Source organism: Prionailurus viverrinus, chromosome A2 (assembly GCF_022837055.1).
Source record: "Prionailurus viverrinus isolate Anna chromosome A2, UM_Priviv_1.0, whole genome shotgun sequence".
Taxonomy (NCBI): domain Eukaryota; kingdom Metazoa; phylum Chordata; class Mammalia; order Carnivora; family Felidae; genus Prionailurus; species Prionailurus viverrinus.
The window spans coordinates 85230448-85243491 of NC_062562.1; the positions used below are offsets into that span (position 1 = coordinate 85230448).

At 36.5% G+C, this 13044-nt stretch overlaps 1 long non-coding RNA gene across 1 annotated transcript in view; it reads right to left on the minus strand.

The window, feature by feature from the left end:
• Positions 1–2933: 2933 nt before the first annotated feature.
• LOC125160703 (uncharacterized) overlaps positions 2934–13044 on the minus strand; it is a 30573-nt gene continuing 20462 nt past the window's right edge. The window contains exon 3 of the long non-coding RNA XR_007150344.1: positions 2934–3229. This is a non-coding gene — a long non-coding RNA (uncharacterized LOC125160703). The remainder of the gene's footprint in view (positions 3230–13044) is intronic.

Genomic DNA, 13044 nt, shown 5'->3' on the forward strand with positions numbered 1-13044 from the left:
AAGCAATCTGAAATTTTCAAGAATGAGGAAGAGTTTGATAGGGGAAATGACCCAGTATTTTAACCTGTAGAAGTAACTGCAAAAAGCCTGGAGCAAGAATCTGCATATCCTCTGGGTTGTGACATGGAGGTGAAGGGAGCCAGATCACAACTTGGTTCAGGTTCCAGGCATGACCACCCAGCAGGTGCTTGCTATGTAGGCAAAGGGTTGAGGGCAAGATAAGATAAGGAAAGGACATGTACTATGATGTTGAGTCAAACTCCGAGTCTGATCTAGTTTTAAATCCTTCATTCTTTTGGAAAAAAACTCCTGGCAAGTAAGGGCTAGAGATTAGAGAGTGAGAAGTATATCTCCTAGCACTCAGTTCAGTTTTAACAGCTATTTAAATCAGATTGGATTTAACACAGCTGTTCTCAAAAAAATTGCTATATATGTGAATAACCAAAAATGTTTAACTCAGTTCTCATAATGCTTGCTTTTGAGAAATCCGTTGTTACATTGCTGTTTTAATTACCTTCCTCATCACCATCCTTAGGATCACTCTTGTTATTTTCTTAATCTACACTCGTACCCTGTACTTCCTACCCTGATTAAAATTTTAATCCCTATTAAATACAGACTTTATCTTAATCCCTTTTAAGAAGTTGTTTAAAATTAACCGACCATTATCTTGATGGCCCTTTACTTGGAGGGCCATTAGTTCCCTAATTATATGACCCTATGCCTATGTTTTGTACATACCACAATAGTATATTATCTTCAATGTTGTGACCTAGACTCCTTCCCTTTAGTGGGATTTTAGTGAAAAAGACAACATTCTCCCCTGGCTTCTTTTGAAACAGGATTATAAAGCTCTTCAGTGGTTCAATGTCCTTCAGCTCTTGATGTGTCCTCCCTGTGCCCTGGCTGATGTCCCCTAGCTTGGCATATTCTTTTATTCTATATTTGATATTGCTGCTCTAACCTTAAGATCTTTGTCTGTTGCCATTTTGCACACCCATAATCATTTCTCCTGTTCCTCATCCCTAAGGCATCTTCTAATTATCCTTCCTTTAAGTTCCATTTGGTCTTCCACAACATTCTGGAGTATTGTGGTACCAAATACGTTAGAGCTTCTTGATGACACTGGCAGGAAGAGCCAAGCTTGTGAGATACTTTATCACTGTCAATGGTCTTTAGCCAAAGACCTGCAGGAACACACCTGTAGTTGAACAAGTTGAGTTGATTATTCATCTCAAAGAGGGCAAAGTATACCACAGGGAAACAAGGGTGACTCAGTAAGAAGGTGGTAAAAAGAAACTCATATAGAATTTGGATTTGGGGTGATTAGATTGGAAGTGGGGTTAAGGAAACAGAGTTGTGCTCTGAATTGGATGTTGTGGGGAAGCAAGGTAATTTTACCACTGGGGGTCTAATAAACCTTATCTAGGAGTAGGGAAGAAGAGACTGGCTAAGGCTGTGATTGGCAAAGCAGCAGCAATGGCCCATATTAGCTGGGAAAGGGAGTTATGTGGTATCTTAGTGTTCATAAATGCTCTGACATCATTATAGAGCGCTTGGTTTTTGTCATGAACCATCATGATCATAGAGTGGCCTTTTCTAAAGTTGATGTTCTGTCAAATTGTTGATGTTCAACAAGAGGATACCAAGGCTGGCTGTGAGTACCAGGCCAATGTCCAGAAACAACAAGACCTACCAGATAGCAGCAGACCAGGTCCTGGACATCAGGAGCTATTTTCTCTTTCATATGACAAAATTCTTTGTTGCTTCAGTAATGAAACTTACCTCTATGAAATCCACTTTCCACTACTTTGGTTATAAGATTCTAATAGAGTTTTTTTGTAATTGTCTCCCTAAGCCCTATGGTATAGTCACTGCACAGTATTTTAATACAAAATCTCATTAATTTGATGCTAGTAATTTGATGGTCAATGAGAACCACAAGAGATCAATCTGTGTATAATAACTACAACATGCACAAACTGTTTAGGGAATTGATTCAGTTCCTTGCATTTACACTCTAAAAACTAATGTGTTACATAAATGAAAAAAATATAACATTGACAGATAAGAAATAAATGGAATAAAATCTTAATTTCATGTAGTGAAAGTTACTTGTGGAAAAATTAAGCAGTCTTTCCACTTACTATACAGGATAAGAATGTAATTAACCAAGATTGTAAAATCTTGGAGTTGTGAATTATTGTGAATACAGTATTTCTGGAAATCTCCATCTAAGTTTAACTTAAATGTGGTTTAAATATCAATTTTCTACTTAGATATTCTAGATGCCACCTAAAATAAATTGAATCATCTTACTTTTTCCTTTACATAATAGAAAATCATCATAACTTTTGTTTAAAAGAACATCTAGTGAGTGATTCAAGTTCATGATCGAGTATTCAATGTTTTAGTAATGTGTGGATTTCAAATGAGTAGAAACATTAACAAATGACCCATGCTTCTAATTTGCTTAAGAACTTGTTATCAAGTCTACAGAGGAGGTGTTGTGGGTGGGGATGGGACAGGAGTGGGGGGAGGGCGTTAAGGCTACAAATTAAGCCTGATTCCATAAGTCACACATGCAAAAATTACCTTTCCATAATGTATATTTGAGACATTTGGATTTGGAATATTGTGAAATATACCACTCTCTTTATATGTATATGCTTTTTAAACATGAGCTGCATAATAAATGCAAGGTTTCAGTCCCATATATAAGGTTAAGATTTTCCACCTTTCAGTTTTTTCAATTGGTCTTAGAAAAAAGGCAATACAAAATAGAGATTTGTTATCCACCTCTGCTTTATTTATCATATTATTAATAAAGAGAAGCTATTTTCATTGAACTTTATAGACTTTGCCCTTAGTTATCTTTGAAGATAGGATCTAAGCAAACAAAGATGTGCATTTTTTTACTTTCCCCTTAAGATTTACCCTTTTGCATGATCCTAGTTCATCTTTCCTGTTTTCAAGTGAAACATGTAGCTTTGTTTTATGCGAGACAGTAACTGAACAGGAAACTGACATTGAGAAGTTAAAACTCGAGTTAAACATTTCCACTGTTAATTAAATAACAAGGTTTAAGTCTTTAAAGATTACAGATGTCTGTTATGAGCCTAGGCGATGTGAGTTGATTCAAGTCTTGTACAACCACTGCCATCGTTTTGGATGCGACATCTGAATGGTTCAATAGTTAGAGCAAGGTCATGATAACTGACTTAATTCCCTGTTAATAAAAGGAGAACAATACCAATAAGTGTTAGTTGGGAAATCAGTATTCTTGGAGACCATTCTTTATTTTTTGCAGAGTCAAATTTGCATAATGTACTTGGGGGTATGTGTATATTTTAACATTACAATCTGGAAGACTGCTGTAAATAAACATAATGACTGCTTTTGTGATGGTCAAAAGGAGTACTTTGTGTGCCCAGTTTAGCAAGAGATACCTATTTTAAATGGAAATTTAAAAATTTAGGGTCAATCACTTTTCTTACCCGAAACATTCCTGCACTTGGCGTGTTTCTGCAAACTACATCCATCATGGATATTCTTAAAATGATTGTTGTATGACTTATGCCAGAATAAAATGGCACCTTTCTCCTCTTACATCTAATCCTTGTTTTTCCAGGGCGTATTATTAGCCTTAGGGGCAAACAGTAGTGATTGTTTTTAATTGCAAAAACCACACAGAGTGTTTCTTGGAGAATATTCTTGTTTTCCACTAGCTTAGATTCTCTTTTTTCCCTTATCCTATACCTCTTTAAACGGTCCTAATGCATTTACATTTTATGCAGGCACTGGTCAAACAACCACCAAAAAGCAGGTTCATGTAATCCTTCCATTTATTGCATATTCTTGACAAGGTCCTTCTGTAAATTACTGAGCCTAGTCTAAGCAAATGAAATGATAAGTGTCTCCTACATATTGGTCCATGGCCTTTGCAATACAGACCTCCATATCTTGACCTTTGTTCCCCACACTTACCTCCACATCTCCCCAACCCCCATGATGATGCTAAAGTGCTGCCCTGATTCCACACCACTACCTTAAAAGCTAAACCACTGCCTGGAATGTGAAGTGGGGAAGATGAGAAATTAAGAGATTAAATACTTCCTAATAGCAGTGGAAGTGTGTGAGTGTTCCTGTTAACAGCTTAACTGCTGTGCTATTTGTTAGCATTATACTATATTTGACACTTCAACCGGTGCTGGTATAAGAGAAGTGTCCAGTTCTAGGTTCCTGTGGATTTTAGTGTTTTGTTTCTGCTTTTACGGGAGCTCTTGGTTCAGTTTTTACCCAGTTTTCATTACTTCTCCTATTCCTACCCCTGCTGTTAGGCTCCAGAGCACCATCAAAAAGCTTTTCAGGAGAGTATTTCTCCCACTCAGGAGGAGAACTCCTGGGGCTGGCTTCGTTTTATAGCCCTCCTCGCCATGGATGCCACCACACACTGCAAGTATCTTCCTACTACTCCAAAAGTCTGTCTAAAGTGAGTCCATCTCCTCTTCATTGACTGAATACAAGTTTTAGTTCAGAGCCTCATGTCTTCCCAGTATTCATTAGTCTCCTGTGTAGACTCTCATCCCAACTTACTGCCTTTAATATGACCCTTTATAAGTAACCTCTTATCTTGTCATTTCCCTGACTTAAAGTGACTTAATGACTCTATTCTGCTTACAGAATAAAACTCAAGTTTCTTAGAATCATGCAAAGGGCTTCAAAAGCTGGTTTCTGCTCATCTTTCTCACTTTGTGCCATTTCCCTGCAAAGAATTTTGTGGTTTTCCAAATACATCATTCCCTTCTGGCTTTGAATTTATACATGCTGTTCTTTCTACTTGTCCTGACTTTACAACCTCTTGGGTGGTTAGAAAATGTCTACGTATCCTTTGACGCCTTTCCATTAATTTATAGTGTATCTCCTCTCAACAAAACCACGATCTCTGAAAGACATTTTTTTTTCATCTTTGTGTCCCGGCACCAAGATCAATGTCTGGTTATAGTCAGTGGTCAGTAAGTGTTTAAGTGAATATATGAGTTAATGAGTGTCCAAATACCTTTCCTCCTTTTTCATCCGAAGCTTGGAACTTTCTTTATTCAACTCTTTATCATTTCTCTCAAATAAGCTTAGGGGAAAGCTTCATGAAAACTCTGGGAATTTTCTCCAATAGTAGTTCCCAAGTGTAAAAACTATAGGCTATATAATTATTATTTATTATTTATTAAATAAATCTGAATTCAAGTGCTACATATTTTGTGACATTGAATAAATTGTGTAACCTTTCAGTATCTCAGCTTCCCCATCTGTAAAATGGGTGCAAAATTATCTTAGGGTTAAGATTTTAAAAGCCAAACTATATATATACATATATATGTGTATATGTATACACACACACACACACACACACACACACACACATTTATGTATATATAAATCTGAAACTCCATTTCCTCATCTGAGAAATAAATCATTTAGATTAAATGACTTTTAATATCCCTTGCAGGTTTCAGATTTAGGGGACATGAACTTTGGTCCCTCTTCTCTTACTATCTGTGACACTGAGAAGATAAATTTTCAGGTCCTCTCTGTGCTTCTAGGCTAAAATGAGGGGGTTGTCCTAGGTGATCTATAAAGAATCTTCCAATCTAAGTTTACTGGATCATCTGTTATCTAAATCTATACGTCTGTTTCCTTTCTTTTGTATATACTTACTACCATACAGCGTCCCAGGTTTGTTTTTAAAATTACTGACTAATGAATATAATTTCACCAGGGGAAAGTGTTCTCGACTTACAGATGTACAGGCTGGGAGCTGGTAAGTAACAGGTTATAAAATATCTTGGTCAAATTCCAAACACAAGCAAATTTCCGTGTGTTGACTTTCTGATCTACAGAATTCTATAGCAACTGTTGGTAAAGACTTCAAAAAATTTCAGATTAAATAGGAGTAATGTCAGCAAAATAGCAGTTTTAGAAATTTCTAGCACCCATTCTGTCTCAGAAACCTCAATCTGAACCACTACCTACATGAAAATACCTTTATAAGAGCTAAGGTTTCCAGGTGATGATTTACGTATGTGTGTGAAGCAGGTACCATGTTTTTGTAGAGACATTGAGACTATAGCCCATGGCCTCAATCCTTTCTGTAAAGTAGAAAATAAAGCAGTTTCCTGAGCAGATACATTTCCTGGGAAATTGTTAAGAAAATGAAGATGTGGCACACCAAGGGAGTGAAGGGAAGAGACACAAGATAGGAAAAGAAGTAAAGGATTGGTAAGTAGTTACTGCGGACAGCTCAATTCAAATGTTTTGTTTTGCTTTGTTTTGTTTTGTTTTTGTTTTTGTTTTGTTTTGGGCGCCAGGGTGGCTCAGGAGGTTAAGCTTTGGACTTTGGCTCAGGTCCTGATCTTGAGGTTCATGAGTTTGAGCCCCACTTTGGGCTTTCTGCTTCCAGTGCAGGGCCCACTTCCTCTGTCTCCCTCTGTCTCTGCCCCTTCCCTGCTCCCCTGCTCCTGTGTAGGTTCTCTCCCTCTCCCTCTCTCCCTCCCTCCCTCTCCCCCCCCCCCCAATAAACATGAAAAATATTAAAAGAAACAGATACAATACTGTTTTAAAATGTATTTGATTATCAAATGAATGTGATTGAAAAAAGTCAAATAGTATTTTAGCACCTAAAGAAAAAAAGACCATTGTCCTATTTTCCCTAGCTTCTCCCATTCCCCATGCCTCTTTCCAGGAGAAAAATACCTTGAACTATTCTAGATAACATACTTAGAGTGTTAATTCTTGATTTTATAAAAAGTATTCTCTTTTACACATGGCCTTTGATTTGTTCCTATGGAGAAGGATCTAGGTTTTATACTACACTACAGAACCCTCCCTCCATTTTACCCACTTGATATAGTCACCTTTCTTGATAGTATTGACTATCTACCTTCATGTTATAAATTTTCTTATAACAAGTTTGGAATGAGTGCTTTCTTTCTGGTAAAATTTATTTTTTCCTGGTGATGATAATCGCCTCCTAAAATCCTGTCATCCTCCTGACCCAATACTAACTTCACCACCACCCCAAGGCCTGTGACATAATTCTTATCCTAGAACTTCTTTTAAATTTCTTCCTGGAAATTCCTTTTGTCTCTCGGTTGTCAGACAAGCTATATTCTCCATCCTCTGTCTTCTGATTTCTTTGTTTACTTCCTTACTTTGGTGGAGTTTCTGTTCTGGGAGTTGTTTGAACTCCTTAGGAAAAGATAAAAGACAAGTAGAATTTGGGAACTTGCAGATATTAAAATTCTCCTTCTTGAAAACATGTTTGCATATAGAATTACAGTTGGAAATCCTTTTCCCTCAGATTTCTAAAGAGATTGCTCACATGTCTCCTAAATTCCCAGTGTTCTGACTTGGTGTGACGTTATTCCCAAGTCCCCCGGGAGGCTTTTAAGATCTTCTGTTATTCTTGATACTCTGCAAGCATGTGAAGACAGACAGGTAGGACAATGGCCTGTGGCCATTTCAATCCACCATGCTAAGCTGGCTGACTTCTTGTACTCTGGAGACTTAGATCCTTCAATTCTGGATAACACTCATGCATTCTATCCTTACCACCCCCCCCCCTTTTTTTTCTGGTTTTATTTTTCTTTCCCTGGAAAACCCTTCCTATGAATGTTGGATCTGTTCTGTTCCTCTGATGGTGCTCTTGTGGCTCCTGTACTGATGTCATGCCTGTGATATTCCAAATGCCCTGCTGACTGTGTTATTTCTACAACCATTGCTTAAATTTTCTTTATTGCTACCTTTTATTTCCCTTTCTATGACTTTATGATTTTCTGTTTCACTGGTTTCATGATGGAGTATCTTCCCTTAGTTGTCTGAACAGAGTAATCACAAAAAAATATTTAGTGTTTTTTATTCCCTTTTCTTATATTTGTCCTTGTCTCCTTGCCTGTTTTAAATACTGTCGTGCATGTCAGAAGTGTTCCTCAAATGTTTGGTGATTGTCCATTTACATTTAAAATTGTGGCATATAAATACGAATCTCATTCTAGAGTTTCATTGACCAATATGGTAGCCACTAGCCACAGGTGGCTATTGAGAACTTGAAATAGACTTAGTCCAAACTGAGATGTGCTACAACAGTAAAACAAAAACCAGACTTGTAAGTCTTTGTATATAAAAAAAGTAAAATATCTCCTTAATAATTTATGTCAATTATTATAATACATTATAATAATGATAATATAATTAATATATTAACACATAATTTATATATATAATTATTATATTAAAAGGATAGTATTTATGATATTGGGCTAAGTGATATATTAATATTAAAATTAATATCACCCATTTATTTATGCTTTTAATGTGGCTAGTGAAGATTTCAAAAGTATATATAACATGAGGCTCACGTTCTGCTTTTATTGGACAGTGTCCCTCTAGAGGGATCAAGTAAGCTTCTGGTTATTTCATTTTCCTCCCCCATTACCCACTTCTACTAGGAAGTAATGTAATGTGTTCTCTTGGACCAGTCAGTTCCCCCAGAAAGAAATCCTGTCATTTCTTGCTCGCTAGAGCTCTGGAAGTGGCAGTAGAAAAGGAATCAGTATGTGGAATTTCACTTAAACTTATTTCTGCATGGATCTCCCTCATGCCCCTAACTGGGCCTTCTGTTTTTAAATCCAGAGTTCTTTGCTCAATATTGTCAAAGCAGAAACACCCTACCTTTTAACAGGGTGAGGAAGGAGAGTGCATTGGCTGAGTGGAGTATTTGAAGAGAAGATCTGGGGTTTAGGACTTAGACAGTCAACCAAGTTAGACCCTGCTTCCCATGGCACTCCATGCTGCTGGTTCATGACCCTTTCTGGAGTTATTTAGCAGATCCTTTTTGCTTCATATTGGCTTTCTGTTCTAGATATAATGTTGAGAATCTGACATTTTAGGGCCCATTATCATGAGTCCATTTGCTTTCTAAATATTGACTTATTTTCTGGATTTTGTCATCTAAATATCTGGGCTGAACACATGTGTTCATGTTTTTTTTTTAATTCTATTACTTTCATTTTAATGAAATTTCAGGTGCATGTAAAAATGGATTCAATCTTCCATGTTTAACCAGAGGTCTTTAAATCACTCATCTTTTCCTTCATTATTTTCTGTCAGATTATGCTCAGGCATTTAAGTTTCCCATAACCTGGTCTAAATATACTTCCCTCTACCTGAGTAGGTCAAACCAGGCTTACATTTTCCACATGCCTTTTTTTTTCAACCATACCAATGATAGTGCTAAATGCTTTATGTAATTACCTAATTTTATATTCTGAGAACCCCACTTCCTTCTACTTATTTATATTCAACTAATCTTCTAGGGAAGATTAAGGATCTGTGAGTTCTGTGAACATACTCTTAGGACTTCATTGTTTCCTTGATTGTTTCCTGCATTTTACAGTTTTTATAATATGATGAAATGATATTGTGAGATATTAATCCACATGATTTTATCCCTCTACCCTCTTCCTTCTCTTTGAACTGCAAAATAGGAAGCTGCAAATTGGGGAAGGACCTTGAGTGAAGACAAGAAATAGACTTTATGTGAATATTCAGTGTTAATAAAGATATGAAAAGCAGTTATGATCAAACTGACACATTGTTCTCAACATTATTTCAAAGTAGCGCAAAGGGCAATACACTTGAATAGAGGTGGGAACAAAGGAGCTTAGATGTGGAGGAATCCCAGAGAGCTACTGTGGTCTGCCTTGCCGCAGACACATTCCTAAAGGCAAGCTTTCTCACCTCCATCCCCAGAGGCGAATATGAGGATCTCAGAGCTGAGGCATGCCTCAGAGAGAACAGCCTCCGAAAACACTGTGTCCATCATGGCTCCAGAGCAGTGGTGTATAATAGGCTGTGTGTGATGTGTAGGCAGCTATGTTTAGAAACAGATTCACAGAGCTCTTGGGGCCCTATCACTCTGCTCAAGGCCCTACACAGTTGCATAAGTAAACTGAGGAAAACAGGGCCATTACCTGCCAAGTGCTCATGACCAGGACAGGGAAAGCCACAGCCACCAGTTTAGAGAGGGTATTCTGTGTTCTAATCTCTTCGTCCGTTTTTTTGGTAAAAACATGCTTCTGATAAGATTATCATTTCACAAAGCAAATACAATGTGATAGTGCAAGAAATAAAAACTGTGATGTGATTATTTAAAAAGTCAACCAACACACATCAATGCTACGTCACCTGCCCTGCAATCAGATTCTGGAGATAAGTGCAGTGACTTTGGAAGGGACTCACTAGAAACAACTTTGCTTGTATGTAGCCCAAAGGAGGAAGGGGCACAAGATACCCTTTCAGTGGTATTTAAAACTAGATTTGAATAATTATTTGTCCAGTTGTCTCATTCTAGGAGCTTACCCATATATCTGACACTTATTGTGGGTTTAAACATTGAGCTAGGTATAGTTCCGAGAGAGAGGAGTCCAGTCCCTGCCTCCAGGGAGTTTGGGAGTTACCTATTTGATAGAGGGAAGCAAGACTTGGCTTCCTATTACCTAATCCAGTTGAGCAATAAACAGGGAGAGACTCCAGGATAAAGTGCCTGACAGAGGTCAGAGTAGGGGTTGCATGTGAGAGAGTGTCCTGTCCTCACATAGCCTCTGTGTCTTGTAAGGAGAGCCTTGACATGAATCTGACCAGAAGGCTTTATATTTGAGTGGCATCTGTAGGAGTAGATTTTAAAATGAGTAATCTGGGATTGGGAAAAGACTTCTAAAGTGGGGGAAATAAAGGATATAAGAGGATAATCAGTGCTTCTAGAAAGCCAATGTCCCTGACTTAATGCTATGATCTAGACTTTACAATTTCAAGAATGTTTTATTGTCAAAAATAGAAGGACCGAGAAATTTTTATTTAAAAACAGTTTTCCTCTGCTTTCAAGTGGAAACACATCTACTGCATTTAATTTCTTTATATAGGAATGCATCATTGAAGTTTTTATCTTCTGTGAATCAGTACTTGTACAACCTCAGGTTTCTTGTTTCCTGAGGCATGAATATGACTGTTTGCTTTCTTTAAAGCCTAACATTCATAGTAAGAGGATATGTTTTATCCTGAGTAAGACATACACAAATATACTAAGATCTTCTTAAAATTTACTTAATACAACAAAGAGATCTCTAAGTGTCATAAGCATGTACCTTTTGATATGTTCAGCCTGATTAGTTTTAGATTTAAAAATCATTAAAGTGCTTCCAAAGTTATATATACACCTTAACTTTCAGGCTTCATTATTTTCAAATCAAATCAATGAATCAAAATAATTGGTATGCTTACCAATTTATTGGTATGTCAACATATTTACTCTCATTTTCTAAATTTAAATGACCTTCCACTATCTGTGAAGGTATGGAAACACCAAAGATGTTATAAAATGTATCCGGTATGTTGTTACTCTTTTGTTCAGCATTAAGTAAAATTTGGGGGCTTTGAGGAAGAATTTTTAGTTCCTTCTTGGACTTATTTATGCAAAGTTATAATTCTTGGCAGCTTAATACAAATTGCTTTTGAATTTTAAGAAGAAACCACATTTTTCCCCTAACAATGCCTGAACTTAGCAGGCATCCAATTAATTTGAAATTAATTTCCTCTAATCTTATTTTGATGTTGCTGGCAACAACTTTTTATATTTTCTTCCTTGAGGTCACTAGCTTTTTGGTAGAAATTGCTCTTTTTAAAGATGGAGAAATACCTTCTGCCTTTAACCTTTCTCTGTGTTGGCCAATACATGGTAGTCAGTCTCTGACTTACGCTTTTGGAAGAAGCTGGAAATATTAATCCCTCTGTGAAGCTTGGCATCTCTCCTGCTGAAACTTCCCCCTCTGTATGTCCTCCACTGTGCCATAAACCTTCCATTAAACCACCTATCATATTACTATAATAACTTTTCTGTATGTCTATCTCTCACTCCATGAAGATAAGTTTTATTTACCTTCATAAACTCTGGACCCAGAAATACCCAGTGCCAAGAGGAATAGTTTAATAAGAAATTTCTTTACATTCTTATTTAATGTAACTATAATCTCTATATAAGAGTAATGAAAATAATTTTAAAACCTCAGGGTAGCATAGCAAAATGTGTCTGCTGAGAGCATTATATTGGCAAAAGGTAAAGATTTAGATCTGGGCAAGGAAGTGTTTGTATGTGACCATGTATCCTTATGTCTTCGTACTAATCTTTGCTATTGCTTGTTGTATGGATGCATAAACTCAAGGTCATCCATTTTATACTGATGCTGAAAATTTTAGCATTTATCTAATTTTCTTAGTTTTCCTTGTGTTATCTCCTCTGTAAAAATGTGGCTCATAATACCCAATTAGAGAATTTTTTGTGGACTTAAATAATGACAAATGGAAGCATTTAGTATGACACCTGGCCCATGGTATAATGTTAATAGGTCTTCTCCCTTACTCTTTCCTAGAACTTTTCAAAGTGTCCTATGTGAAAGGGAAGAAATAGAATATATTAATCAAGTAGAAAATTTTTATTTTCATATTTAATAACTAAATTTAAATTATGTTGAAGATGTTTAAATATTTAAAATAAATTTGAGAAGTCCAAAGAGCAGGAACCAGAATAGCTTTAAAAAATCAACTTCACTCTAGTGATAGTATCTAGTGCATGGCAATCAAAAAGAGGTAAAAGTTATTCTAATTATCCAGGAATTGAACTTTAAGTTGGTGAGCATTGCTAAAGAGGAACAAAGAATAATGACATATACACAAAACGAAAGCAATGCTTTAGCAAATATCAAACCAGAACCTAGAAGAAGATATGTGACAAGAGGTAAAAACTAGAGAAAACAGAAGCATAAGGAGAAAAAGAAAGCAATGTTTTTTTGAAAATCATTAGGGCAATGTAGAATAAGCATTTCCAGTTCTCTGGGTCTCTGTGACCTCTTTTGCTCAATTATCAGGACCAGATGATTCCTAAGATTCCTTCAATTTCTGCAGTATAAAGGTCATGAACAGAGAGAAGAAATGTGT